The sequence below is a fragment of the Phalacrocorax aristotelis genome, chromosome 3 (assembly GCF_949628215.1).
Source record: "Phalacrocorax aristotelis chromosome 3, bGulAri2.1, whole genome shotgun sequence".
Classification (NCBI taxonomy): domain Eukaryota; kingdom Metazoa; phylum Chordata; class Aves; order Suliformes; family Phalacrocoracidae; genus Phalacrocorax; species Phalacrocorax aristotelis.
This window is the reverse complement of record NC_134278.1, coordinates 107,253,490-107,279,812: the sequence shown is the minus strand read 5'-3', so window position 1 is coordinate 107,279,812 and position 26,323 is coordinate 107,253,490. Positions and strand designations below refer to the sequence as shown.

At 41.6% G+C, this 26,323-nt stretch overlaps 1 protein-coding gene across 1 annotated transcript in view; it reads left to right on the top strand.

Annotated features, from left to right (window-relative positions):
• Nucleotides 1–26,323, top strand: part of TRERF1 (transcriptional regulating factor 1) — a 105,190-nt gene that overhangs the window by 29,850 nt on the left and 49,017 nt on the right. The gene's annotated exons all lie outside the window — the stretch shown is intronic.

Sequence of the window (26,323 nt, the reverse complement as noted above, 5' to 3'; positions counted from 1 at the left end):
TTTAATAGCGTTTTTAAAAGGCAGTGTTTAGAGAGGTGCTTTTTTTTTTTCAGTCTTCTGGTTCAGAGGCTTCCGTGGGCAGAGAGGAGTAGTTGTCTTTAAAACTCTTAGGCATTGGGAAAACCATATTAAAACAACAAACAGCCAGACACAGTAGTAGTATTACATAGGCATTGTCACTGTCTTTCAACTTACGATCCACCCTGTGGCTATCCAGCTCTGTCACTATGTGTTTTATTTTGTCTCCTCTGTCTTCCTGAGTTCTGTGCCATCTACAGGCCTCAAAAATCCCTGTTCTTAATTTTGGATGTCGGTTGGGGTACGTAGTGGAAACAGCTAAATGTATGATGTCATTGTATGAGGACCAGGACTAAATGACTTCTTCCATGGATTCAGAGATTTAGCTCTTGTAGACATTCTTGAGTTTTTGGGCTTTGGTTTTGTTGGTTTGTTGTAGTTTGGGGTTTGTTTTTTTTTTCCATTTAGGTTTTGTTTGCTAAGAGGAGTTACCCTTTAGAGGGTGGCTGCCCAAGCAAGAACAAAAAACTTTGAATGGCTCTAGGCACTGTGTGGAGCATGCAAGAATCAAAGACTTGCTTGCTGCTTAGGTTTTTTGTGTTAGGCATTTTGTCCATTCAAACTAACCTCTTCCATACCACTGTTGAATTATGTTAAGAATGTTTTATTTAATGGCTTACTCTCTACCCCAAAGTGGTCTTGTATGTGTATAGTTGGTAAAATACATCTCTTCAGGTGAGAGGTCTTGCAGTCTGCAGTGCTATTACACAAAGCACCTCACATGCATACCTTGCTTGTTATGTAAACGAGCTTCCTCACTCACACGTGTTCGAACCAGTCTGCCTATGCTCCAAGAACAGGTAATTAAAATTGCTTTCAGGACTTCTTAGAGTGTGTTCAGCCTGATCTGTGGCAGCGCCCCTCTGTGCACAGGCGGTTCAGCTGCTGTCCCATCACATGCCAGCCACTGGCATTGCTGTGGCTGGAGCCTGTGCAGTGCCTACCACGGCATCATTGCTGGCGTGCATATACTCTCATCGACACAAGCAGCATGGCCAGGATGGGGTAGGTAGAAATGCTGGCGTTCAGACTGGTTTGGTCTAGCAGATCCAGTTGACTGAGAAGTTTATTTGTCTAGTGTCAGTGCAATGCTGGGGACTTCTTTGGTGTGCATATAGAACAGCACAGCACCTTAGTTGTACTCACTCAGCTACTAGTGTTTTCCTAAGACGTTACTCATCATGTACTATATGTATATTATATAGTGTATATATACTGTATTATATAGCTCAATTTTAAGTACTGTTCTTTTCTGTGAAGTGGATATTGATAAACCTGTGTGCTGTCACATGGGCAGCTCTTGTGGCACTGCAGCTGGCTGATGTTGTACTGTCTCTCCCGGGGCAAGCTCACTCTCCCCTTTCCTCATAAAACAACCACCAAGAAGGCTCTGTCTCTAGCAAGTTCTGCAGCTTGAGGCCATGACACCTTCTCTTGCCACAGCTTTATTGCCAGCCCCAGGCATGTACAAATTGTGAGCCAGATCCCTAGCAACCACAGGACTGGCTTTAAAATGAGATTCTGGAAGAAGTAGCGCTTGCCACTGGCTCTTGTCTTTCGCCTTTAGAAGAAGACATTCCGCCCTTGTTTTGTGTGATACCTTCTCAGGGCAGAAATTAATCCTGAACTATGAATGTCTGTATCTCGTTCTCCTTTCTCTGAGAGGGCCTCATTTATCCGTTCCCCAGCAGCCTGGGCTGGAGGAGTGCCACTGTCCCACTCCCTGTCCTCCTGCATTGCAAGGAGTGTGTGTCCTGGTCATGTTCCTTCTCAAGGCTGGAGCTGTCAGGTGTCCCTTGCTCTTAAAACTATCCCTTACTACCTTGGCATCAGTATTACTTTATTAATTTATTTATTTTTAACTGCCTGCTCCCTTTCTGCATTCCCTCTGCCCATTTACACCTGGGTTTCCATCCTTCCAGACTGGCATCTGTGTCTTGCCTCAAGCGTGCCCTCAGGTCCTGTCTGTGCCTCCTGTCCATGTTTTTCCCTTGGTTGCTTACAGTTTTCATGGGTACTTCCTGACCTGTTCCCTCCTGTTTCTTCTTCTGCAGGAGTACTTCTGAAGTACTCGCGTGTTTTGTAGTGCTGTTGCAATTAAAGGGGTTGCTTATCTTTTAGTCCCATTTAAAGCAATGAGGGATGGTCCAGTCTGTGCAGGGAGTAATCTTGTTTTAATCCTGGTGACTTCCTTGTAATGGCTGGCTTTCGGCATCCATCCTATTGATTACGTGATGGGGTCAAAGATAAAAAAAAAAAGATAAATAGCTCTTTTAATATGCCTGAAGCCTAATAATGAAATTATGAGACTTGGTGAGCTTGCAGTGATGTTGATAGGTGCCAGACCTCTCACCCAATATTTTCCTTTCCTTCCCCCGTATTTTCCGGTGCCTGTATCTTACTTCCTTCCAACGAACCTGGGGCCCTTGTGAACTGCAAGTCAAGTTCCACATGAGGTCTGCCCAATAGCTCAGATCATAAATATAAAATAGTTCTATGAGGCCTAATCTATTTTCAGAGGTACGTTTGTAAGATAAAAATTACTTTGATCACTGAAACGGCATTGTGTCATTTTTGGAAGGAAATGACAAGGAAGTAACTGTTATCAGACCTATTTTCATCCGCCGTTAGCTTAGACCTGACGAATTGCGGCTCCAAGGTCACTTGCCTTAACAGTGCCAGATTAGGTTGCCAATTAATATTGATTATCTGAAAAGCACTAGGTTGATGTATATTCCCTTATTAATAGCTGTTAATGCACTTTATAATAGCAATCTGTTTTGGAAACACTTTCTGGTTGTTCTTTTTTAATGAGTCTTGGCAGTGAAAACCCCAGTTTGACACATGCAGAACTACGGTAACCCGTTGAAATATTTTGGGTTTTTGTATTTTGGGTGTATTTTTGTTGTTTTTACTGGGAGTAACATCTGATTCTGAGACCAAATTAAGACAAAGTCAGAGCATGATTTCTGTCTAAACTGGTGCAATGTGGTTTCTTCTTGCGTTAGTGCACACCAGCACAACACTCTTGCATCACTTCTAGATGAGTTTTAATAACTTCCTTTGACATTGCCTATAAATATTTTTGTCTCCACAGAAGCCATCTTAGAAAATATTTCAGAATAAGAAAGCTAATTTGAATAAAACCGAAACAGGTAATTTGAGTTCCTTTCCTTGTGCTGTCTAGCTGTTTTGTCTCAATAGGTGGAAAGTACCTGGAAAGCACAGGGAGAAAAAAATGGGAACTCTCATGCATATGGAAAAGCTTCTAGATAACGAAGTTTAGGGGGGGGGAGGAGAAAATATCTACATAAATGTAGACATCAAGGTAAATGCTTTTTCCTTTTCATTTTCTTCCAGAAAATTTGAATATTTGCACAATCTGATGTTGCAAGTTGTAAATGCTTAATTCTTCTAAAAGAAGAAACTACTTTGGTGCCTGAATGTGTAGATAACTGTCAGCTTCAAAGGATCAAGTTGGAAGGAATGTCTGGAGAACTTGGTATAGGCAGATACCAGGTGGAATATAGAAAGCAGGGGAATACGTTCAACTCATATAATAGAGGCCTAGATGTAAGTTTATATATAAATTAAGACTAATCATGTTATGAAAAGTGAATTTCTGTGTTTCTGCTTCTAATGTAGAGGTGTAATACTCACTTCTCCCTCCCCATCTCTGTCACACTGGGTTTCCCGAGCTGCTTGTTATAAGAATTGTGCTGCTTCTATAAAAATTGAGATGGAAAATTAACCTATTTGATAATTTTCAAACTACCCTTATAAGAAAAGGCCACCTTTCACTATAGAATCTCCTCATTGTGAGCTAGCTGGTTCTGTAAGACGTAACTAACTCTGCACTCTTGACTAAGCAATTAAGAGAAACTGAAATTGGTACTGTAAAATGCACATTAAAGCTGTAGGCTAAGATGGAAAGAGCCATTTCAGCTTTTGCTTGAGATGTGAACTGATCTGAAGTTCCTCTTGGAGCATGTAAAGCACAAACAAGATGGGAAGTAGTTTAGCATTGTGGTCTCCGGCATGCATATTGCCCGTCTTTCACCCTACCCCACTCAGTGAGCCAATGCAGGGTACTAAACCTGGCAAAACTACTAGCTCTGACTTTGCCTTAGTGTTGTTTTTCTGACCCAAATTCTCTGTGCCCCAAAAGGCATGCAGGCACAAGGGGAGCATCAGGGCAGACCCTGGGGGTGGCAGCTGCCCCTTTGGGGTGGGCACCTGCCAGAGCAGGTCAGCAGGGTGACGTGGGCATCACTGCTGCTGCTCGTCACTGAGCCCACCACCCTGGCTGGATGCATCCCTCTTTCTTCCTTCTCTGATGGTGGTGGTGTGACTGGAGCTCGGAGCCGTGGTGTGGGGAACAGGTGACCCTCTACCTGGTGTGCGCACAGGGTACCAGCTTGGTGGCTGTGGGGCAGCTGACAATTTCAGTGCTTGAAAATAGTGCCGGCAGCCAGGAACTTATAACTGCAGCTCTGCTAATGACTAGTGTTGTGGTTTTGGGCAACTCCCTTGGTCGTCTTTGAGTCAGCGCCCCTGTCAGTAAAAAGAATGATAGTCCTTTATAACTTACTGTTGAAGTGATTATTGTGCTTCAGATGTCAAGGTCCTGCCGTGTATTGTTACCATTGGCATGGAGAGGCCTCTTGCTTTTGTTAAGAAACCCTGGCTCAAAGAACACAACAGGCTGTGGGGACTGTTTTGTTTTCCTGTTAACCTATGAAACAGGTCAGATTGACTCTTGGTACCGAAGTGGTAACCACCACTACTGACCATTTGAATCTTGGTCCCCTCTTGTCCCCTCTTCCACAGCTCCCTTCTTAACTGTCCCCTCTTCATATCAAACCTTTGCTAAATGAATTAGACAGGGTGCCAGATAGAGTTAAAAGGGAAATTTTAGTTGAGGCTGGAGGTGAAATCCTAGCAGTGAGGCTAACGGTTTGCTGCTGGTGTAGCAAGATAGAGAAATGTTCTGCTTTTTTTCTCTGAAACCCATTCTGTGTGGAGGCCGTGCAGTTTCCAGGCTCAGGCTTGGTTGCCAACCTGAAATGTGCCAGTAAATTGCTGTTTTTAAGTAAAAAAAAAATAAATTCTAAAGTCAATGTTGGGGGGACACCAGTGACCCAGTGAGTGAAAAGTTGCAAAATTCACATATGAGCTTAAACTTAAAACCCCATGATATTTACATTGAAGGAAAATATTAGTTAAGGTACCCAGACAGAGCTCTGAGAACAGCAGAAGCTTGTTTGTTGTTAATCTCCCACAAAAAAATTTGCTCTCCTGGTTCATGATTGATGCCCAGCTGCAGTTGGTAACTTCCTGCTCCTGTTCACAGAGCTGAAGTGTTAAGGAGCTGAGGGCTCTCCCTAGTCCACCCATTTGGGTGATGGGGTCGTATGGGGCAGGAGGCTGTCAGTGTTCCTGCTGGGTGGGTGCCTGACTGCAGCCTGAGAAGCAAAGCCAACTGTGACTCTTGTTTACTCTCTGGTTGCCCTCCTGATGCTCAGCTAGTGCCCCTTGAAATTACAGGGGCTACTCATGACTTGTGGACTTCATAAACTCCAAGGAACGGGCTTTAGTTTTAGAAAACATATTAAGTGAACTACATTCATAGACTTCTGTCCCCAGAATGAGCCCCTCGTATCTGTTCATCCTGTCTTACTAGCGCAGAGAACTCTTACTCAGTAATTTCTACAGCGAGTCCGTAACTTCTGTTGTTACTTTACAGAGATGCCAACTCCTGACTATAAATGACGGAAGGAGACATATCCCAGCTGTAAATTGCAATCATTGCCTTGCAGAAGAATTTTAGGCAATTGTGTTTTGTGTTATAGAAATTCTGGCATGTTTTGTTCGCTACTGTAGTAGTAGTATGGCAAACTTCTTTGTTTCTCTAGATCCATGGAGGGATGTAATATAGTGCATTGTCCAGGTATGTTTGTTTAATACTGGTTGCTATGAGTTAAAAAGTGGAGAGAGGAATATCTGGATGTTCTAAGCTTTGGTGCTCAGATCTGCCATGAGTGATTCTACTTGGAAATTACTTCATGTTTCTCATTTAGCCACACAAAAATTTGAGTCTCCAGCACCAATTAACATTAGTTAGAGCAGCAGAACGATGGATCGCAGTCTGTCCTGGAGCTCTGGGAAAAGCATTTAATGTCCTGAACTGAGGCTGTGGAGCACTTTGAAGACAAAGTTTGATTTTGATATTCTAAGGGTGCATAGGGAACAGCTGGTGCTTCTGAAGAGATGTGCTCCAAGGGCCATGCTGGTTGGAGTTGAGTAAATGCAGAGATCTGTATTTCTGAATGGATAGCATTGCTGCAAAGTGGGGAAGATGTAAACGCCAGAGGAACTGTACAGCATTTTAGTCAGCTGGATAAGGTAGAAAGTGGTTCTCGTGGATACTGCATTTTGCAAGCTTGCTGTCAATGAGTGTCTGAGCATACTACACATCATATCAATCAACTGTAATTATGTACAGTCAGGCAGAGGAGATTAATTCTGAACTCTTCAAAACTTTTTCCTCTGCCCAGCAGCATCTTTTGGGGTGTAGTTTTGGCTAATGTATTCTTTATCTTCTGGGTAAGTTTTGGTCGAGACATTTAGCCATTTTGTCGGTAAGCCACTGATAACCATTATCCTCTTTGATAAGCCAAATATGCAGACTTTAAAAACTCTTGATATAAGATGTATTTTCTGAATCTTTAGCTGTTCCTGTGGTATTTTCTTTTCTGAAGTGAACAGACCAGAAATTCATGTTGCCCTTGCTGTTATTGTTCTTCAGATAATACTATCCCTCCCTCCCTTGCTTTATACAAAATAATGTTCTTATCCGTCCAGAGGCTACGTTTCCTTGCTTAGCTGCAGATTCTTGCAGGAAGTTTAGTGTCTAGATTGTGTCTGCCATGACCCCCAGTCTTTTTTACAGTATCGTTGCCTTCCTGAATGCAATTCCCCAAGGGTAACTCTTGTGGTTCTTTTTTTATTCCTAGGAGTTGGTAACTTTCTGTTATTGCTGTATTAAAACCAGCTGTTGTTAGATAAACTATACCTGGCAAAAAATATACTTTACCAGAAAGTAACCTGATTCAGATTTTGCTTACTGTTGCTCTAGGTTTCATGTTCTGTGCAGATGACAAGAAGAGATTTCTTATTTTCTTTCAGATCCCTGGTAATGGCAGTGGCTCGTCAGGTCCCCAAAATACTGTCCCAACTCCCCCTGCCCCCCCAGAAAAAACACCAAAAAACCCCAAAACAAAACACCACCAAAAATGAGAGGAAGCGGGGTACATAGTGTCATTAGAGATAACACAGGATTTTGAATCCCTAAACTGAACTTCTTGTACTTTGCAGTTGGGGTTAGTGTGAACATAATTACAGCTTTGAATTCTTTCTTTTAAATATTGCACATATGTGGGGGAGTAGTTGTTTTGTTTTTGCTAAGTAGCATTTTTCTAGAGAATAGTATTCATATCACTTGTGTTCTTTTTTGAAGGTAAAATTTAATGTTGATACTTTTTTGGGGTCTAGTTCTTATATGAGATTAAGTACCAGACAGTTGCACGTTTACCATCAACTAGTAGTCAAAAGGTACAGTCTTGCAAAGACTTGGCTAAAGCTAAATGAATAGCTCTCAGTTTCCTGTGGGTGGGTTTTTTTTTGTGTGTGTGTGCACTGCTTACCCATAACGAATACAGCAACTTTCCTCTTCTGAGATAGCTATGTTGCCAACTTTTATATTTTTGAAGTAATTTTGTTAAACAGGAGGAAGAAAAAAAGTTCATAAACTGTCAAAAGGAATTTGTCTACAAAGTATGCAACAGGGTTGGGTCTGTTTTTCCTCCATTTTATCAGGAGGAAAAAAGCATGTTGCTTTAGTACTTCGTTAGCCTTTTGCTTTCAAATGCTGAGCCTTAAGAGTATACTGCTTTCATGATTTATTTTAACAGTTGCCTGTGAGTATAGTATTTGAACACACCTCTTAGAGATTAAAAAGGTCAAGACCTTTACTTCTCTAGGGATGTTGTACACAGCCTCATTTTATGCATCTCACTCTGCCCATTTCTGCAGTGACTGAAGTAATCCGCTTAGGGCAGCGTGGGAAGCCTGTGGGGACTGGAGTAACGGCACCCTCCCACCAAAGCCAGCTTCTGGTGGTGAGGGAATACTCTAAGTTTGGTCTGACTGTCATAGGCTGAGATGAGTTTTACCTCTAATAAATACTAGTGGTGTCACTTTGATCCTGTGCATTGCTAGTTTGAAAACTTGAGTGTTGTTCTAAGAATTGCATGCTTTTTCTTACACAAAGGAAAAGTGTATGCTCTCTGGCCCTTATACTATATCTGTGCTATTACAAACAGACAGGCAATGAGTAGACTTGACTGTGTCCCACTTAAACTTCCTCTGGATTTCTTGAATAGACAACTTGGAAGAACAGATTCTCTCCTGTCCTGTTCCTCTCTGTTTTCTTCTGCTGGTTTGCAGCTTAAAATATCATCCCCTTTTGTAACCTTAAGAGGGGGTAATGATGAAGTCTTCACTAGAAGTGTTCTCTGAAGTTGAACTAGTTACACCATCAATCTCACTAACAACACTCAGCTGAAGTAGAGCTCTCTGACACAATGCTAGGAGGATATCCAGCAAGCTTTTACTGATAGAAAAACATGAAAAATGTGCTTGGGATGTACCTGTGCAGCTTGCTGTGTAACTTTTTCCTTTGATGATCTTTTGGATGGACCACACTACCTAGAAGACTTCCCATTTCTTCCAAGAGAGGCTGTTGGAGAGCCATCGAGGGGTGCCTGCATTATCTCTCTAGCAATTGATAAATGCATGCTACATGTGTCACTTGGAGAGACCAGCTGTTGTTCCTCAGTTCTGGTTTGAGGGCTGGAGCCAGATGAGGGTGTTCTTGTTTCTTCTGTTTCCAGGCATGGTGTGAGGGAACGAAAGGGATGAGATGGCAGGCTCTGAATACCCTAGTGAAGAGTGGAGTCTTGAGATGCTCTGTGGCTCTCACTACTTGAGACACAAAAGGAGGTGAAAACTATTGTTTGATTTAGGTTTCAACAGGTACTTAAGGGTCACCTGTAGGATAATCTGAAGCTCTGCCACCATTTTCTGGTGAGACCTGTTATTGCATGAGGTTTGAGTAAGAGTAGCAATGGCCACTGTTCAGCAAAACCATAGCTAGCAGTGGTTAACGACAGCATATTCTCTTGGATTATTAAAGTACTTCTATTAAAACAAGAAAGAGGGCTGTGTGTCCAGATGTCATGTTGATGGATCCTGGTGCAAGAATCAAAACAAGTAGTGCTCCTTAAGCCCATGTACAGTCACGTGCAATTAGGAGCTCCTGAGCTGTCTGTCATGTAAGGCAAGTTCACATCTGCTTAGCCTGCCTCCATTTCATACATGATTTTGGTTTTCACTACTGATTAAATTTGCAATTATTGCCTTATGTTTTCAGATGTTGCCATAATTAAAGTGTTATTCCTTTTCTGGTTGCTTGTCCTCTTTTGTATATTTTTATATTTACTTCTTATTAAAGGAATACTATTATACAATTACATAAAAGTGTACCTGAAGAATAGTTGAGGGGTGGAGAGAGAGAGGGAGACTGACCTTCCATGTTCTTTTTCTCCTGTTTAAAACAAATTGAGACTTATGTGATATTTTACTAGCAGTAGTCTCTTGCTTAGCCAGGGAAATTATTTTTAAAGACCAGACCCTGAGAGTATTCTTTTCATTTGGAAGGGGTTAACATCAGCTTTTCACGTTCAGCCAGTGTGCCTGGTATCTGGGATGTAGGAACACAGCCATACAGGTTGCTGTTGGTGAGAATGTTGTTTGTATAAGTAGTTTCCTTAGCAGGTGATGAACTTCTTCCTTAGTGATTTAATTACTTAATCTTAGGAAATTCTTGGGGAAAAAAGATGTCTGGGAAGCTCTGCCAGAGACTTATATAGGTGGTAATAGAGGAGGGAAGGGACAACTCCTGAAGTTAGATGCGGGGCAGGAAGCGCTGGAGCAAGTGTTGGCCAGAGGTGCTGAAATACAGAATGAGCTTGGGGAGGTGGGATGCAAGTTCTGGTGGTTAACCCAACAGCAAGTTGCTTTAGCCTGAGCGTGCCTCTGAGTTTCCAACTGTGTGAGATGAATTATAATATGTGCCTCAGAAGTACCATGAAGGTGCTAAATTAATGCTTTCAGTGGAAGATCACAGGATGCGTTGAATAAAGCTTTAGAAAGTGCACTGTGTTCTTACACACAAACTATTTGGTATTAATAGTATCTCTTAAATGACAAGGAAAATGAAATGAGCCAGATTTGTGAAGCTGGAGAAATGTTTGCTCGTTATTTTGAAAGAGCTGGAGAGTGCAGATGGAGAAGGGAGGATTGAAACCTAGGTATGGAGGAAAAAAACTCCCATGGATTGGCATCATGGATGTGGTTTTGAAATCCTTCATCTCGTTGCCTCATGTCTGTAAATCAGCTTTGCGTTTCTGAGCAGGGTGAGAGGGGAGAAAGCGTTCACCGATGCAGAGTAATGCACAGCAGAGGAAGCTGCTGCTCAAACTTTTTAGCTGAAGAAAATGTGACAAACCAGGAACTGCTATAGTCCTTTTCTTAAATAGGAAATACATGCAACCACAAAAGACAAGCGCAGAGTTAAGTGACTGGCTGGAACCTATATTAGAAATCTGAAGTTACAAGAAATGGTCTTGGCCTACTTTGCTGTTTGGATCATACTTCAAAAGCTGAAAAAAAGGCCAATATGGAACCCAACAGCAGAGTTACAGTTAGTGGCGTTTTAAGCTGCATTTTAAGTCCACTGTCCTTTCAAGTGATGCCTTTATCTGCTCCGCTCGGTGTCGCTGAGATGCAGGCACTCTTCATATTTTGTGTGTGCGTGCATGTGTGCGTGAAGAATCTTTGCTATCCTGTCCAAGCTGTCCCCAGCTCTGGAGTGTCTCTGTCTGCCTTGCCCAGGCTCTGCTGCTTCTCCGCTACAGACTTGATGTGGGCTTACAAAAGTTGTTGAGTTCACTTGAAGCCAGCTCACAGAAAGTGGGAAAGATTTGTGTCGTCTCGGATGGCTGGAGCTTTTTGTTGTATTTCAGTTATTTTAGTGGGTAACAGTGAGGTGTGAACTTCCTGTGAGCAGGTGAGAAGTGAAAGCCCTGCCTCTCCCTTGCTTGGGATACTAGCACGCTCAGAAATGAGGAAACAGCTACCCTTTAGCTTTGTGATGGAGGTCAAAACACAAAAAAAATCTCCAAAGCCCTCTTATTCAGAGAAGCAAGTCCTCAGCTTGGCTATTTAGGAACAGCTACATGATGATCAGGTTGTTCTTCTGATGGGCAGGTTGGCCATCCTTTGTTAGTTCTGGCCAATGAAACATTTTATTTTTAAATGGGCTCCTGTAGATATGTTCTTAGCTAATCAGGTAAATATCCTGGGGGAAGCTTTGTGGCTAGTAATTAATTCTGCTTTTGAACTAGGGTTCAACAAACGGCTGCACTAGTTTTACTTAAGCAATGCTAACCTGAGGAGAGGTGTTGAAACTTCTTTGACCTTTGTTAAAAAGCTAAAGGTCTATTAAACTTTAGCCTAGGAAAAGAACACCTTTAGGTCTACATTATGGTGTTTCCGTCCCCTAAATAAATCCACGTGGGCAAAGCAGCACTGGGTACTTGGGTCTGGTGCTTTTTAAGGGAATCCTCTCATGTAGGTTGTAACATCAACTGAGATCCAGCTCTGTTGTGACGATGGGTGCAGACCCTTCTGTCCCTGCTCCTCTTTATGCATGCTACTTTTCCAGCACATCATTGCAATGCTCGTGATATTTGCCTAAAAGATAAAGTTTTCTTACTCCAGAAAAGCAAATGTAGTACAACTAAATTAGTACTTTTGTCTATGAATATTACTGCTATTTAATAATGATAGGCATTCTTTCTGAGCTGAAAGCACTATAAGCCCTATGTTCTGACGGTTGTTCTGACTCAGCTTCAACCATAGTTTTTTTAATAGTCATTAAATGCTTTATTGTATATAAAAAACAAAATAAAAAAAATTTTATTGGAAGAATGAGTATCTGATATGACAGAATAGAGCAGAAGTTTATTATGCATATACAGTTGAAATAAGTTAACTTGTTTAAACTGCATTGTAGACACAGTGCTTCTGCATTTGAAAAAGTTTCATGACTCCATATAACCATATCAACATGTTTCCATAGTTAATTTCCAGCCTCCAATTGTATTATCTTTTGTCTAATGGAGCATCATCATATTAAGTAAACTAATAACCATAATGTTAATGTTGCTGATGCTTTATTAGATACTACATTTAAAAAAAAAAAAAACCCGAAACAACAAACTGCAATCCTGCATTCACTTAACCAGGGTATGTTTTAACTTGTAAAGCTTTTCTGTGAGGGGAGAGTGAAGGCTACATTTGAGAATGCTGTATCTAGTGCTCATCAAAATGGACCAGTATACAACAGTATGCCATACAGTTACTTGCGAGGACATAAAATGTACACCCAGTGCTCTTCAGCGTTTTTCTGCAAAGAGGAACACATTTTATACTGGGACTTCTGTTGCATTTATGTATGTCTCTGTGTATGAAGTGAAGAGAAATAATGGCAGTCGGTATAAATGGGTGATGAGGCAATGTGATTATTTGGAAAGGGAAGGGAGAAGTAACTACAAGCCTTTAGTTCGTAGAACGGAGATAATTTTATTTCAAGATCACCGATAATTTTACTGGACAAAATAATTTCTTCTTAAATTTGAAAATGCCACCAAAAATCAGAGGATGGCAAATAATGATATGTCCTTTGTTACACAGGGGATTAATTTCCTTTCGGTATGGACTTACTCAAGTAGTATGAATGTTAGCACAGGCCAGTCCATCTCTGTACATTATGCTGAGGGAAGGGCTTGCTACATTCTGCAGAGCAGTTTACACTGGAAGGGTTCTGGGGTGATGGTAAAAAGCTAACAAAATACAGAGTCCTTGCAGTGCAAGTAAAAGAATGAATATGGTCTTTGGATGCAAAAGCCAAACATGTCCTGTAGGAGTATATAGTATTTTACTAGTGTGTGATGACACAGGATCATTACTGGAATACTGAGTCCAGTTCTTATGTGCCTGCTTTAGAAAAAAATGCTTTAAAAAGAAAAAAAAGGTTTTAGAGAGCAGACAGACTGATTACAGGTTGAAAAACTGTTCTACTGTTAGACTTTTTTTTTTAAACAAAAAGACTAGCATGCTCACTTTAAGTGAAGTGGCTGAGGTGTATTTTGCAAATATCTATGGAGGAAAGAAAGTACAAAGCTCTTCACTTTGGCAGGAGGAGGTGTGATGAGATCGAATAGCTGAAAGTTGAAACCAGATGAATCTGGGCTAGTTGTAACACACAAATTATTAAATAGGATAAATTACTCACTGAAACAGCTCCCTTTGGATGTGGCGGATTCTTGATCACTTGCGAGTTAGGACTACATGTTTCTAGCAAGGGAGATTACCGCTGCTGTGTATGCGTTCTGGACTTCAACAAAGTCCTATATCTGCATGTAGATCTGTGGCATGCCTTGGGTGGAAGGTCAGACAGGTGATCACAGTGGTCTGTCCTGTTTTCTGGGTCTGTGGGAGGTGGATAGAGAACACCTGATGCTGTGAAATGAGGTACCAGCCAAGTCTGGTGTTTGTGCTCGTGTTTATTCCTGGTACCATCTTTAGTAGGCTGGTGAGGTTTTCTGTTTTGTTGTTTCTTTTCTCTCTTTGACACATCTGCTGGGTTTTGATTCATGACTCAAAAGGGAGAAAACAGAATTTAAGTTCTGCCTGCCCATCCATGTGAGAGGGGCATCTGTAGTTAGAGCAGGGAAGCGTTCTGAGGGGCATTTTTTTTTTTTTTTTTCCAGTAGTTGAGGGTTGAGGTTTTTTTGATTGGTGGTTTCTTCATTTTTTTAGGAAGATGAAAGGAGTCAGACGAATGAATTTTTGCATCCATGCAGGTATCCTGCTGGAGTAAAGTACGGTACAAGTAGAACAGAGAGGAAAATGAACTTATGATCAAGGGTTTTATGCAATTTTTGCTTGATCTTCGAATTTGCACAGGTCATGGAAAATGAAAAGCTAATGCACTAGAGACCCTACACCCTTAGGTAGCCAATTCAGATCCATTCCGTATCAGTAGCAACTGGACCTTTTTTTTTTGTGACTGTTTGTTTAGCCACATAAAATAAAGTTTGTCATAATCTAACTTCAAATAGAGGTGTGTTTCCATCGCTGTGTCAAACTTCTGATGCACTTTTTGCAATAGACATTGCCCTGTGTTTCTCGGAGAGGCAGAGATCTCACTAGTTGAGTTTCTTGCCTGACTCTGGATTGGCCTCTTTGGGTTGGAGCAGAGGACACAAGGCAGAGCTGTGCAACACTGCTGCACCTGGGCAGTGGACCCAAGTTCGCAATTTGATATTAGTTACAGGGGTGAATATAAAATTTATATGTGCAATTTAATGTCTTAAAAACAAATAAATTGCACTTCTTGTCCCTGCAGTGGTAATGCTTGTGTAGAAGTCTCTATCTAAATTGTGTTGGTGAGGAGGCCTTTTGTGGAGAACGAAGCGTATGTTTTAATGAAAACCCAGCATACTACTTGTGTTTGCGATGTTATGGCAGAACTCTGTTTTCACTGAGTATGGGGAGCTTCATGAGGATGGCATATAAAATGCCACTGCCTTCACTTCTGACACATATTTGATGTGAATTATTTATGGTACTTAATTGCAAATGGAGTGTTCTGTAGTATATTTGTAAATAATGAATTCTTTATGACAGGACATCTGTGTCTGTGGCTCCTGTGTCACAGAAAAGGTTTTCTAAATATACTTTATGATAAGCCCTTTTCCCAGGCTACCCTATAATAAAGTGCTTTTGTATTCCTGCTATATCTGTTATCCATTTTAACTCTGACTTGTAAATGATATATAGATACATATGCAATAGCTTGTGCTGTTTGTTTTGAGTTGATATGCTGTTAAGTTCATTTTATAATAAAAAGTAGGTATTTTTATGTATAAGCATTCTGATTTTTGGGCTGTGTAATATCAGGTTAGTGGAAGGCTTATGTGCCATATAAATCAAGTTGACTTCTAACTTTCATGAAGAGTACTGATATTTTTTTAATCAATAAGAACTAGTTTCTGGTTATGCCACTGGTTTGTGGAGATAATGAAAATGCTAAGTGCAGTGTGCAATTCAGAACGGTCATACAAGAAATGGGAGATGATTGCCTGTTTGTCCCAGTATGTGACTTTGGAGCCAACTTCATCCCTTGCTTGTCTGTGCAGTTTAAGTAGGACTCACTTGATTTGTGTAGGACCCTCCTAGAGTGCACTCCCTAACCAGACACTAGTGAAACTTTGGGTTTTTAGGATAGTCAGTGGCAACGCTGAGTGTAAACTGCATACCCTTTGTAAAATGTTAACGCTGCCCTTTTAAGCATCCCACCTAGATACTTCTTGCCCCATGGGGTTGTGGAAGGGGCTGCTTTACCTGCTGCTGCCTGCAGTCTCCCACTTGGGGAGGGTTTCAGTGGTACCTCAGGGACCGCAGGTTCGTGGCCCACTAGTGGGTGGCTGAAGGGGCCACCCTTGCCTGTGCTGACTGACCCACTCGTGCAGCTGTCTGGTGAACCAAATCACTGAAAGGATCCAAGCCAGAAAAATAATTTTGTGGGAGGAGAAGCCCATTTCAGTGACCTGCTTTTCTGCATGGTCTGCAGAGGGATCGTGCTTCATCAGTGAGGAGGCAGCTGGCTGGGGTCAAGGCTGAGAGCTCTGTGGGGCAGATCAATAGCAGAGCCCTGGCAAGGTGGGAGGCTGGCTGGCCTGGCTGCTGGTCAGCATGGTCCAGAGTCATGTTTGGAGCACCTGTGTAGGGAGCAGTGCCATTACCATCTTAGCTATGTTTGTGGAGCCGATTCAATTCATTGGTTATGGTGCCACATGGATGAGAAATATGCTGAGAGGGAAAAATGCTTTAGTTCTCGTATGCTAAAAAAAATATACCCCAAAGTGCTGTATTTTGCTTTTGCAAAGAGTATGGGGGAGTCTTCCATTAAATCACCTCCTGCATAACCTCCCTCACTGGTGCATGGTGCCCAGGCAGCAGTGTGCCAGTCTGGTGCCCTGCCGTCCTCCGCTCTCCCACCCATCACTTCTCTTCCCTTTTTTATCCCTGTAATTACTCCCAGGAACTCAGCACCAGTTACCAGTTGTCAGTCACTCAGTTTTGCAGCTAATGTACCACTAAGCCTTTTTAAATCCTTCAGAAAGAGAAAGATGTTAATGCTGGATGCCCGCCTGCCCCTGTGCGGCTGCTGCAGTTGCCTAGCAGCCAGCGGGAGGCACTGGGAGGAGCAGCTTGCCCCTCCTTGAATCATCTGCCAAGAGAAACCAGAAGACAGTTATTACTGGTTAGTTCGTTAACATCTCTGTTCTCTCTCTCTCTCCCTCTCTCTCTCCCTCTCTCTCTCTCTCTCTCCCTCTCTCTCTCCCTCTCTCTCTCCCTCTCTCTCTCTCTCTCTCTCTCTCTCTCTCTCTCTCTCTCTCTCTCTCTCCCCGTATGCACATATATACACACACACTTACCTGCCTCTGCTCAGCAGTTTCTCAGGAGCTGTGAAATGGAGTCTCCTGCATTCAAGCAACCCTTGCTGCTCACAGGCTCATGTGAAATAACGCAGTAACCGTCACAGGCGACTGTGAGGTCTCAGTCTGCACAGTCGCAAATGTACTGCATAGATGTTTTACTATCTCTTGAAAGAGTGGGGTTTGTTAGATGCTTCAGCTGACGAGGTCGTGGTTTTGCACGTTGGCCTGTTACTTAAGTTTTCCATTTTTAGTTTGCAGGGTGCTCGGCGCTTCTCACCGCTTTTCCTCACAGGCTCCGACGGAGTAGCTCTGCTCAGTCTTCATGCAGTAGCTGGAGATGTCTCCAGCTTCAGCCAAAAGCTGTGGCGTCTTCTGTTACCAAGGCTTGTAGAAAAGCATACATGCCTCTAATTTGGCCATGCTGGTGCATGGTGGTTGAGATACCAGGTGGAGGGTGAGCTGTGACCAGGGGTGGCTGATGTGTTGGGTTGCTCTGAGGCTGCCCCAGGGAAGAAAAACACCCTGAAAACACAGCGGGTGGACGAGGATGATGGTGTCTGTTAAACTGCCAGAGCAGCTTTGGTGTGGGTCTCCAAAAGAGGATGGGTACCAAGATGTCATTTGTAGAACTTCAGCTTTGTTCCAGAGGGTTTTCTGTAAATTTGAACTGGAGAAGAAAGGATGAAGAATGCCTCTAACTCCTGGTATCTCCAATTAACTAGCTCACTGCTTATCTCACTGTGGTTGTTAAGTGCCAGCGTAATGTTCTGTTTTGGAGCAGCGACTGTCCTCAAAGTGATACAGCTGTGAAGTGTCCAGTGCAGTGGGATCCTTCCTTGCATCCTTCTCCTGTAAGGATGTTTATTTCTGACAGGCGCCTCTGAGTTCAGTGGAAGTGAATGATGTAAACAGAGAAGCTGGTTATAACAGTCAAATGTCAGCCGGGTAATGTGTCATTATACTTTTCGTTTTAAGGCAGGTTCCTGGACAACCCCGAACCTAGAGTTGAAGGAACGAGCACATGATTTATATGAAGAAATATAGCGGGTAGTGCTTGGATTTTCTTTTTTAAAAGGCTAATTGTGTTAATTTGCTTGAGACACAATTATCTCAATGGGATTGATTTGTTTAATTAACTCGGGCTGCCTGCAGGTTAAATAGTGAATATAAATAGAAGGACAGTGGGGAATGCATCACTGATGTTTGTATTGCAGAAGGATTGACTCATATGTAAATGAAGTGCTGCAAGCCTGCCAGGCTAACCTAGTTCTGGGATGGTTTCTAGATACAAAAATCTCTCATGCTGTCATGCATAACACGGGGCTCGTACACTCAGGAATAAGTTGGTGAAGAGTGTATGCTGTAGTACTAATGGCAAAAATAACTTGCTCCTGTTGTAAATACCTTGCGTATGAGCATTTTTGGGAACACTGTGAAGGGATGGTGTCTGGAAGAGGCAGTCTGTGCCAGACCGCGGCCCTGATGATGGCACTGCCCTGATGCAACCCAGCAGTTTCTTCGCTGTTGGCCCTCTTGTGAGAAATCAGTACAGTTTCTTGTTCCAAGCATTGCAAAGACCACTTCCGAACAGAGTGTGCAACTACCCTGTACCTATCATCCTTAGTCGGAAGTCTCATGACAAAGCTTTATATGTCCCTTGTTCCTGGCTTCCTCTGCCTTACAGTGTGGACATACCACTCTGCGCTTCTGCAGAGGATTAGGTATCTTAAGGGACCAGTTCTCCAGATATGTGTGTCCTTTGCTTACTGTTTGCGAGGGCAGTACCTGACACTTTAACATGTCCTTTATCTGAAGGTGGACAGTTATGTTGAAGTCCCAAAGAGGAGATTCTGAGCTTTTTCTGTTGGTGTTTGGTCCTGCACTGTGAAAATCTTACATCCTGCAAATACAGAGAGGGCAGGCAAATATATAAAACTGCAGCCTTTCTCTGAATCTTTCCGAGGTCTTTGTCATAGCTTGTGGCAAAATATTGTGCAAACTGAGCACTGAATAAAATAATATTAAAAAATAACAACAGAGCACCACCATACAACCAAACCAGCTAAACACACATATTTCCTTTTAGCAGCTTTAAGAGTATTGCTGTTTCAAAGGTGCCCTTGCTTCTGCATGAGGAGTGTATAGGAGCACTGCAGTCTTTCATAATTCTTTTTTTTATATCCTTGATAATTTATCGATCTCCTGTTAGTGTGGTTGCTTCAAACTTTTCAATTTCTTTCTGTACAGAAATCTGACTTTGTCCTGAATAATTCTTGTCCCCATTTTCTGAACCTTTTACTATATCTGCTATCTTAAGAAGAGATCAGATGATAAGAGCTGAACACAGCACTCTGATGGAGAACACGCTTCTGATTTATGCTGTGGCACAACAGTGTTGTTGGTCTTATCCTTTAGATAATCATGTGAGCGCTTTCGTCTTTAAAATAGAAAAAAAGATAATATTTCTAAGTTGTATCTTTGCATATCTAGCAGTGTTTTTCATTTATCTGCTGAAGACTTGATTCAAATATTGAGTTACTCCAGAACCGTTAAACCCAACAATGAGTTTTGAGTGCTTCGCATTTTTCATTTAAATGCACTTTGCTTTTTATTGATCTGCAGTGGATTTAATTTGCCCCTTGGCCTGGCCTTGTATGGTTCATCTGGAATTCTTTCCAGTCTTCTCTGGTTTTGGCCAACTGTAAATAATTTTGTCATCTGTGGATTTTAGCTGTTCAGGTTTTTGGGGGGAAGGGAGAGGAGGTGTTGCCTTCATGTCTTTCCACACCCTGGTATACAGCTGAGGGCATCTCTCTCTTGATCTTTTTTTTTGCCTTATTGAAAGCTGTTTCTTTTGCTCTCATGTATTTTCTGTATCTCTCTGCTGCTTTCTAATCTGCATAATTGCCTTCTCTAATAAACCACGATTTTCTTAGTAGCGTAAAAGGATTTTGTCAAATATTGTTTGCAAGTCCAATTCCCAGCCTTTCTTAAATCCATATGTATGTTGACGAGCCAAAAATACTTATGAACAGCAAAGAGAAAAGTATGGAAGTTTGTATCTGTTGGAGAAGCTAACCTTGGAAAATTGTATCCTGTCAAATTCTTGAATTATGTGAATCAAGGCTGTACCTCTTCTACCTTCAGGACACTGCTCCACCCTTTGCTTGCATTGCTCGTTGTTACATCCTAATCCTTGACTTAGGATCAGTCCGTTTGGAATGCAGAGAACTATTTTTCAAACTATTTCCAATGACAGTAATTGTCCTGCCTTATTTTTTGTCTACCTGAAGGAGGTGGTTTGAGTTTATTGAGGGGGGTTTTGGTTCTCATAGCAGGTCCCTCAGCTTTTCCAATCCTGCCTTCTGCTGAGATTTCCATTTTGTACATGTCTCTTGAAGCCAGGACATCTATGTATGTTTTAGACTGCTTATAAAAATATTGGAGCCCTAGAAGAAATGTCATACTTCTTCCATCTTTCTGTCATCCCACTGAGTGCTGTTACTCTGTTGTCAGGATAGAGACTTCAGCCCTTCTGGTGTTTAACATAGACGCTCTTCTGCCCTAGCGTGTAAACCTATATTTTTCTCCTGCCTGTGAAATGGGGTATACCAGGCCTTTGACTAGAACTAAGTTTACTAAGTGATGCCAGTTTATCTTTTTCAAGTAAATATTACAAAGGCAGGTGGTAGGGAGCCTTTGTAACTGGCATCAGTGATCTCCCAACATCTGTGGTTGTTAGGAGGGGTTTGATTCCCCTTCACAGCATACCGTTCTGTTTGGGTTAGTGTAAGATGGCAATATCTGAACATGACTTGAGATCTATTGAAGGAAACACTACAGAGAAGTTTCTTTGAAGCTTGGGAGTTAACTAACAGCAACTTTTCTTCCAAAGACACGATTTCTGACCCAGTTATGAGGAGGGTTTTGTTGATGTAAACCAATTTTTGTTCTGCCTTAAAACCACTGTGGGAGAAGGTCTTTGTACGAGGTTTGGTTTTTGTTTGTTTTTAATCTGTTACAGTATTGAAGTATTAAATAACTTAATACTGCAAGAACTTATTCTTTCCAGTCCATAGCTTTCACTGGGAAAAAGTGAATATGCCACCTCAGAGGCACTTTGAAGATGATGCTACCCAGACCTGCAGGGATTCACACACGCATGTGTACACACACCCAAATGGCACTGATTTCAACTTTGAAAGCCTGGGGTGGTGAGGGGGTAAGGATGTGGAGGAGAGACACCACACTGGTCTGTTTGGAGACTAACACTGTGTATTTAACTCAGAAATCATGAAGTACCATGCTTTTGTAATGTACTTATTTTACATGTTCAAAAGCATGCTCAGACATAATAAAAAGATGTTTTACAGTGTGTATTATTTCCAAATTACAAATCCCTCACACAGGAAAGACACAGCATGCTTTTCTACAAAATTACAAGAAAGTTTCTTCCAAACTCCCCACAGTAGTTAACTAGAGCGGTTCTGGGCATTTTGTTCCTGTATGTTGTCCTGAATTGGGAAAACATATTGTTGTGATTGGTGCATTTAATGGCCTTGCAGATTTCTTAAAGGTAGGTTCAGAAATGTGTACACTAGATTATAGTAGATTAGCATAGGCCAGGTAAGGCAATTATGTCTTATGAAAGACACATTAGGCGCTTCAGAGGAAGTTAATTAAAAGTGGAAATCGTTTCTCTTGGAGTGGACCCTTACAGGAGTGCAAACTCAGTAATGCAGCTGGATGGAGAAGCAGGTTGCATGTGCTGCAGGGGCTGCTTGGAATGAGGCGGTACTGGTATGGCAGACAGCAAAGGGACCTGGAGTTGGGCTCAGGAGTATGTTGATTTGAATTCTGGGTTTATTTTTAAGAAGTTCTCCAGGATGATAATGTGAAACTGTCAAGAACCCTGAAGAACGTGAATGAAAAACTAGAAAAAGATACCAGGTAGAGAAAAACTGTTAGAGAACAAGGATGGTCTGGAAAAGGTTCAAGCAAAATGCTTTTGGTTTTCAGTGTAACAAAAGCTATATGTTGCTGCTCTTGAAGTAAGCTATGCAAAGCCCTAACTGCCTTTTTACTGCAAAAATGCCTTTGTGCCTCTGTGGTATTTTAAAAAGCCGTATCTTCAAGTAAAATTGAATTTGACTTGCCTTTGTCTTTATATTGTCGACACTGAGTTACCTGCTGATTGGATACGTGCTTGTCATGCAGGCTATCTAAGATGCCACAAAGGGGTGGTATCCTTGAAGGACATTTTCCATGTGGTCCTAAAAGAATTCATTCTGTAATGGAAAATGCTTTTCTCCATATTATTTCATAAGATTTAAATATTTTTTTCCCCTGTTGCCCTCACTGAAGTGCAGAAAATAGGTTGACTGAAAGGCTGACTATCAAATTAAACTTGTACATGTTTTAAATAACTTTTCACATTGAATCTCTTAAGACTTTTATCCCTGTATCTGCAGAAATGTCAGTGAAATTTATCTTAGTCCAAGATTTTACCAGGGTGGAATCTCAAAAATGTATGCTTTCATTCCCTTCACCCTCTTTTTTTTCCAGTTCTACACCAAGTTGTGCGTCTTCTCCCTTCACTTGGTGCTTTTTCCTAGTGCTACTTGCCCAGATGAGTTTAGGCTTGGGATGCACAGGCACATCTGCTTCCATCAGCCACTCCTCTGTGTGTGTATGGATTTCTGTTTGCCACAAACCAACTTGTTCATCATGGCTGGTTTGTAGAGACTGGAGCTGCTTCTTAGCACTACATAATAGCCTGTGCAGGGGGAGGTGGTTACAGTTAGGAATAACTAGTTCGTAAAGTAGGACGAGGCTGTTTTTACAGGAAAACTTGATCTATTTTGCATCTGTTTGAGTGATGAGTGGAAAAAAAAAAATCATGATTTTTCTCTTAATTCTGTGGATTCCTGTAATGTTCAGAAAAAATGTGAATAGAATTTACAAGATTATTTCAAGATTATGCAATGGTCCCATATCTGTGAGCGGTTCAGGGAAAAAAGTCACTGCTACTTGTACTGTCACTTAAATATATGAGAAAGAGACACTTCCCTCCCCTGCTTCCTGCCTTCTTTTATGTTCTTTGCACTGTGAATATACTAACATGTATTTGAAAGTTATTTTTGTCACCTAGGCCTTCTCCTTCACATCTACCTCAGAAGCAATGCATGCATCTCGGCAGCATGTGTTTGTTTAATCTAAAGAAGAGCAAAACTCGTTCAGATGACTGCAAAAGCAGGGACAATTGTTAGGCTGAGAAGATGATGGCATGCATTTGTTTCTCACCTTTAAGGTGTTTTGTAATCACTTTTTCCCAGATCCAAAAAATTATTTCCTAGGAGATAATAGTTAATAGATGCAAATACTGTGTGAATTATACTCGCATCAGTCACCTTGTGCTACGACAAAGGAAGAGAAAGAAAATGGATAGTGGTCTTGTTCTGCAGTGTGTTGAGGGCCCTTGACTTGCCGTGAGGCAAATAAACAAAACAGATAGATACAATAGAGTAGAATTTCATATTTCTTTTTCCCTCCCTCAGCTCCTCATCACTTCTAGTTTTGCATAAATGTGATGGAACTGTTGTTTTTGAGTGTTAAATAATATACATACTTATATAAGAACAACCTCTATCCCTTTTTTGTGGGAGTGGTACTGTGTTTTAGGGTGTGTTTTTTTTTTCAGACACACGACTGCAGCTTTAAGGACTGCTGAGATTCTTGCAAAATTTCTTCCTTATGGTGCTGTCCGGTGGAGAAGGCCAGCTGCTTGGTGGCTTGTATGCAGTGCGGGAGGTGCAGCTCGGGCATTTACTACGTGCCGTTCGGCTTTTGTTCCTATGGTGGTCTAATAGCACATGCGGCACTTTGGTATGTTCAGCAGTCGTTCTAATTTAGGTGGTTTGGTGTGGGTGGGCAGTTCTATGTGTTTGGGGGGGTTTCAGCTGGATGGGTGGGGTTGGGTGAGTTTTAGTGTTAAATACAATTCCAGTGGTGTCTTTCAAGTAGTTCTGCAGTGTAACAGTAGAAAAGTATTGGATCTTTGATGTCTGCCTTGCAGAAAGTTTTCCCTCCTCTGTGTTTTCCACCTGCCTTGTTGCAGTCTTTCTTGTAACCTTGCCTTTGTTAGCAGTATGTTGTTAGCTCCTCTACAACCAAATGGCGTCTGGTCCCTGAAAAGCTGATACTCGTTAGTTATAAAAAAGGTTTAACTGAACTTCCTGCTGTTGCAGTTTATTATATAAACTGTGGAAGACAGCAGTATCAATAACGGGATGTTCTGAGTTGTCTTAAGTTTAGGCTCCTGACTGGATCAGCTAATTTCATTAGGCTTCTGACTTCATTAGGCCCCCTTGCAATCAGTAGAGACAGAAGGTCTTTTCTTCAGAGCAGCTCAGCAGGAACTGAATTTCAGTGCTCTGGATCACCTTCTTTTCTGGAAACTTTTTTCTTTTTTTTTCCCCCCCCTCCCGCCCCTTCTTTTTTTTTTTAATTGGCTGTATAAGAAACCTGGAGAGATGAGCCAGCCAAGATGGCGGTATCAGTTGCACCCACAGTTGTCAGGTAGGACATCTTTGGAGGCTGATAATGAAGGCATTGGTCTGAAGTCCTGTTTAAATAGTTTGCCAGTGCAAAGTACTTTTACAGCCTTGAAGGAATGCTTACATCTTAAAGAAATATATATACCTTCATTTCTTGCTTTTCTAAATGCAGTAGGCCTTTGTGACTTGATAGACATAAAATATAAGCTCCTGAATCACCTCACTGTAAAGAGCAAAGTAAAAGCTCAAACTACCCATAGTCAAATCGGTTGCAGAAAGTAACACACATTGCTTACTCCTTTCAGTGAACTCTTGCTAGCATATGAGCATCTACATATGTACAGGTCCCTCCTGTGCCGGTAACAGCTGTTGATAGGCATTTTCTATGATAATAGAAACTGCTTCAAAGCATTCTGCTGAACGGAAGCCCAAAATGTTCTTGTAGGTATTTCTTTCCTAAGTGAACTGACAAGCCAGAGAGGAGAAGAGCGTTTGAGAGAGCATGTGAGCATCTGAAGCAACCTTGTGCATTTGAAAAGATGGAAAATTTTGTATCTGGCACAATTTGGAAAAGTGCTGTTAAACCAGGAAAAATTTATTTTGTTTCCATTTTAAAAATGAAATGGAAAATTGCTGTAGGAGTTTTTTTCTCCTACAATCTTACATTTTTAAGTAAAAGCATAATGACTTGGACAGGGCTAGTAGCTGGCTGGTGGAAGCTTAAGTCTGTACGAGGCCATCCATATAGGGAAAGGTTGGGAGAAATAATATGGTGTGAGTCTGTGTGACCCCTTTTACTGAACAAGCAGGTCTGCTGTTTATTGCTGGAGTTGGTCATTCATGGCCGTAAACTGTAAACTGAGGGGGAGAAGGATGTGGATGGTGTAACTCCAACCTGTGCTGTTGTCATCTGGGGAGTATATGGTGCCGTCTGCGGGGAGGCTGCGTCTTAACCCTGTCACCAGACCAAATTTGGTGGCAAATTTAAGGGGTTTGCTGCTCAAACATGCAAGGATAGTCCTTGGTGAACCTGGACTGGTTTCAGGGAGATGTTTCAGCCATTGTTGGGAGACCTTAATTGCATGTTGTCTGCTTATGTTACGCTAGTTTCTTCCACACATGCATTTTTCCACTTGTCTTTTCTACTCCTCCCATTCACCTCCCATATGCTGCTCTAGCTGCAAGTAGTGCAAAGGGGGCTGCCTGGGCAGATCCCAGCGTTTCTCTTAGGGCTCTTCTTCACTCTGTCCAAAATCAGTAAATGTGGACTTGCTGATCAGAAAAGACAGATTTCTATCTCTAGTGGTCACTTCTTGGTTTTGAAGATGCAGAGAATGGGTTTAACTTTGTATATTGATGGAATGTATATTTAAATTACTATTTAAATGATATCTTAGGAAAAGTGTTTACATATTTATGGAAAAATAGAGCTGTTTAGATAGCTCTTAGGTAAATGTGCTTGTCAAAGAATTTATTTGAGTCATGTGGCCTTTCTGAATGCATTTGACATGATCGTTATTCACTTACACCATTTGTTTCCTGTCTCATTATATAAGTTAGCAAACCACTCTAGGGTTACCTTTACTTTTATTTGCATTAGAAATTGCACCATGAAAAATGTTCTCATTGGGTTGCCTGCTACTGAGCCAAGAGCTGTAAATAAAGTGGTTTCTGACTGAAATACAGGAGAACCACAGAACCATTATAATTAATGTACCCTCTGTTTTTTCTCTCTCTTTCTCTTTTTTTTTTTTTTATATTACCACATATCTTTTTTTTATAAAGTGAACCAAGTTTCTCTTCCTCCTAGTTATGCTTAACTTGAAATAGTAATTTCTGGCTGAACCAAGTGCTCCAGACCTCTGCTTGACATTTTTAGCCTTCTGCAGGTGTGCCTACCTCTGATGCTGTTAGTGTTTCTGCACGCTTTTCTGGGTAAGTGAGCAGTGCTAGAGAGAATACCTGACACTGCTTTTTTGCCTTTTTCTTTTGGTG